At 42.3% G+C, this 4301-nt stretch overlaps 1 long non-coding RNA gene across 1 annotated transcript; it reads right to left on the bottom strand.

Annotated features, from left to right (window-relative positions):
* Positions 1-2022: 2022 nt before the first annotated feature.
* Positions 2023-3809, bottom strand: LOC125305046. The gene is made up of 3 exons (XR_007195325.1): positions 3696-3809; positions 2869-3028; positions 2023-2128 (listed from the first exon to the last, which is right to left on the bottom strand). It is a non-coding gene; the product is annotated as an uncharacterized LOC125305046 (long non-coding RNA).
* Positions 3810-4301: the final 492 nt, after the last annotated feature.

Raw genomic sequence — 4301 nt, 5'->3', positions numbered from 1 at the left:
ATTGCTTTTTTTTGTTAAAATAAAGGTATTCTGACAGGACTTTTCAAACTGATATGAACCCTGAGACCAATGGCAATAATAAATATGAAAAATATGTAAACATTGTTTATTTACCAGGAGCTTTGGCTCGTTAAAATAGAACCCTGAATGTGTATGTCTGTGCGTGCGTGTGTGTCTGCATGCAGTTGTGAGAGTTAGTGTATATGGTCTGTGTGTGTGTGTGTGTATGTGTAATATATATAGAGCCGAAGCTCCTGGTAAATAAACAACACACAGACACAAACACACACACAGATACACACTCACACACACACACTCAGACACACACACAGACATACACACTCACACATACATATATGTGTGTGTGTGTGTGTGTGTGTGTGTGTATGTATCTGCAGGTGGGTGTATGAGAGCAGCAGGCAAAGTGCATGTCGCGTGCAATGTGAATACCCCTTGAGTGTGTATGTCTGTGTGTGTGTTTGTGTCTGTGTGTGTGTGAGTGTGTATGTCTGAGTGTGTATATCTGTGTGTGTCTGTGTGTGTGTGTGTGTGTGTGTGTGTGTGTGTAATATATATATATATATACGAGCCAAAGCTCCTGGTAAATAAACAACACACAGACACAAACACACACACAGACATACACACTCACACACACACACACAGATATACACACACACACACACATACACACATATATATGTGTGTGTGTGTGTGTGTATGTATATGTATCTGCAGGTGTGTGTATGAGAGCAGCAGGCAAAAGTCATGTCGCGTGCAATGTGAAGTCCCCTTGGTTGTGTATGTCTGTGTGTGTGTGTTTGTGTGTGTGTGAGTGTGTATGTCTGTGTGTGTGTCTGAGTATGTATATCTGTGTGTGTGAGTGTAATATATATATGTGTGTGTGTGTATATCTGTGTGTATTTGTGTGTGAGTGTGTATCTGTGTGTGTGAGTGTGTATATCTGTGTGTGTGTGAGTGTGTATCTGTGTGTGTGTTTGTGTGTGTGTGTTGTTTATTTACCAGGAGCTTCGGCTCGCGTATATATATATATATACACACACATATATATATATATATATATATATATATATATATATATATATATATATATATATATATACACACACACACACACACACACATATATACATACATGTATGTGTGTGTGTGTGTGTGTATCTGCAGATAGGTGTATGAGAGCAGCAGGCAAAGTGCATGTTGCGTGCAATGTGAAGTCCCCTTGAGTGTGTATGTCTGTGTGTGTGTGTTTGTGTCTGTGTGAGTGTGTATGTCTGTGTGTGTGTCTAAGTGTGTATATCTGTGTGTGTGAGTGTATATCTGTGTGTGTGTATCTGTCTGTGTGAGTGTGTTTGTCTGTGTGTGTTTGTGTCTGTGTGTGTGAGTGTGTATGTCTGAGTGTGTATATCTGTGTATGTGTGTATGTGAGTGTGTGTGTGTGTGTGTGTGTGTGTGTGTGTGTGTATCTGTGTGTGTGAGTGTGTATATTTGTGTGTGTGTGTGTGTGTGAATATGTGAGTGTTTGTGTGTGTGTATGTGTGTGAATATCTGTGTATGTGTGTATGTCTGTGTGTGTGTGTGTGTGTATCTTTGTGTGTGAGTGTGTATATTTGTGTGTGTGTGTGTGTGTATGTGAGTGTTTGTGTATGTCTGTGTGTGAATATGAATATGTGTGTGTGTGTGTGAATATGTGTGTGTGTGTGAATGTCTGTGAGAATGTGTGTGTCTGTGTATGTGTGTGAGTGTATGTCTGTGTGTGTGTGTGTGTGTGTAAGTGTGTATATCTGTGTGTATGTGTGTGAGTATGTATGTTTGTGTATCTGTTTGTGAGTGTGTGTATGTCTCTGTATGTGTGTTTGTAGGTGTAGAAGTATGTGTGCATCTAGATACAACATTCTATCCCACCGGTCACTATTGTGACCGTTAACATGTTTACTCATTCTGCAAACACACCAAAGACATTTGAATAATTATAAATGTATATATCATAACTAGACACCTTAAAGACCATGTGTACAAAAAATATTTGTCCTATGTTTATTTTAACATACTTTAAAAACCTTTTATTTGGGAGCTGTGAGGCCGTCATCCTCTTCTTAAGGTGCAACTAGGAAGTAAACAGCTCTGGTCATGTGACAATTTACTCAAAACATTTGTCCTGCACACATTTCATTGAAACACTCTATTGTTTCAATATTTACTGAAAGAGTATTGGGATATTCCCCAGTTACAGTGTTAGAGGCTTATAAGTACATTTTTTTTTTCGGTCACAATTTTGACCGATGGGGTGAAATAGGTTAATGTCTATAAACGTTACGCCTCTAACCATCCATTTCTGATGGCCAAAATAAAAGCCCTATGTGTCTTTAAACTTGCAGATATTATTATCTATTTCCCTCTGATATGCTATACATAAATAGCATGAAGCCATTTGGCTCAATAGAATCATACTTCTCCCCTCAAACATGTTTACTGATTGAAGTAGATATTCCTGCCCTAAGGGACAACTGATATGCCTCATGGCTGTTGTGGTAAAGAATCATATAATTATGCCCCCAGAGATGTCTCTACAAATGTGCACTTCTCATTGCTTATTCCATGGAGTTTGACCATCTACTGCAGGCTATGTGGACACACATCACCCCTGCTGCCATCAGTGTGATCTTCAGCATGTAACCTCCACCCTCCGCCAGCAGGATAGCCCACCTTTTCTTAGCCACGTCTCCTCTCTGACAAGAAACTCCCACGAGTGTAATTAAGCACAATTCTGTCCCTGCCTGCAGCTTTTTTGCTCCCTCCAACCCTTTCCACTCTTCCACTCGTACATATCAGAAAGCCAGAGCTCACCACCATGCAGGAATGTGTCACACACAGCACGTGGCTAAATATAGCCAAAGGAACATGCTGTGATAAGGATCCATTATTTCCCGAATGGTGATTGCTGCAAACCACCCTGCTTGCCAGTGTTGCCAGGGCAGGAGCCATAGGATGGCTCTGAATTGAGAGTCTGCAGACAAATAAGACTGAAATCAGATTCAGTGGTGGTGGTGGTGGTGGTGGTATGTAGTTATACTATAGTATATTATAAAGTTAGAGTAGATTAGATTAGATTATATGCAGTGGTGGTGGGTATGTAGTTATATCGTGCCGAGGGGCTACTCCCCTGCTCAATACAACCAAATCCACCAATACACAGGCAACACACAATATTTACTAATTTACCACAAAAGTTTATTTAAACAAGCACAAAATAGATAACAGGACTGTTGGAAAGTAGGCAGATATAACAGGGCACCACCAGGGCAGTCACTCCCCCAACTAACAACATAGGCTAGAGAACCAAAACTCACCCCAGGTATAAATATAAATTCATGCAGACCCACAGCAAGGTTAGGTGACTAGACACAGCATTCATTGGCACATCACAGGTTAAATCACATAATATCCACATCAATTCAAGCCAACAACATCACAGTGATATCATTCCACACCAGAGGGGGGCAGGGAAGGCAATTAACCAAAGGTCAGCAGGTGGCAACAGACCACTCCTGATGTCCCCAGCCCAACTCATATAACAGTCCTGCACAAAATAAAATGAGTCCGTACTGGTCGGCGACCACTTCCGACCAGTAAATAAAAAGTCCAGACACAAAGCACAAGAAGATGGCACCTACCCACTCTCAAATGGCCTATTAGTGTCCGAAGTCCATGGGATGCAGATCAGTGACGTCACATTCTTGCGTAGGCAGAGTCGCGCAGTCCAGAGCACCACAAACGTGCCTTTGCAATTGCAGCAGCGTAGTGTCTCGAAGCTCCGCCTCCAGCTACAGGGGAATCACAACAGAACAACTCAGTGCATTGCTACAGCAAATCATTTAGACGGTGGCACGGCAGGGGATTAACAGATTGGAACCATAACTTCCCTTCTCAAGACGAATTGAGAGCGTAGCATGACAGATCATCCATCGTAAGTCTTCATACTCCACTTCCTGGTTGTGATCCTGGTCAGATGCCGGTGTCCCAGTCGCGTTGCGCCTCCTGTCAACACACGAAAATCAGGGCACAATCTGCTACTCCAGGAGCGGCTATAGTATCAACATGCAGCGGGATAGACAGTTCAGACGTTCCTTAATCAAACACTTAGCTTGCGTTGTATCGGTCACTCCGCTGCTGCCCCCGGCTCCTTCCGTATCGTGACCTCTCCCTCCTCTGGAACTCTCGTGTCTTCCCCCACCTCTCTCCTTCATCTGTCGGCCGCCCTTTTTATAAAGAGGAACACC

The sequence above is a fragment of the Alosa alosa genome, chromosome 12, assembly GCF_017589495.1.
Source record: "Alosa alosa isolate M-15738 ecotype Scorff River chromosome 12, AALO_Geno_1.1, whole genome shotgun sequence".
NCBI classification, from domain to species: domain Eukaryota; kingdom Metazoa; phylum Chordata; class Actinopteri; order Clupeiformes; family Clupeidae; genus Alosa; species Alosa alosa.
Note: the sequence above shows the minus strand (reverse complement) of the source record. Positions and strands in the feature narration are given on the sequence as shown.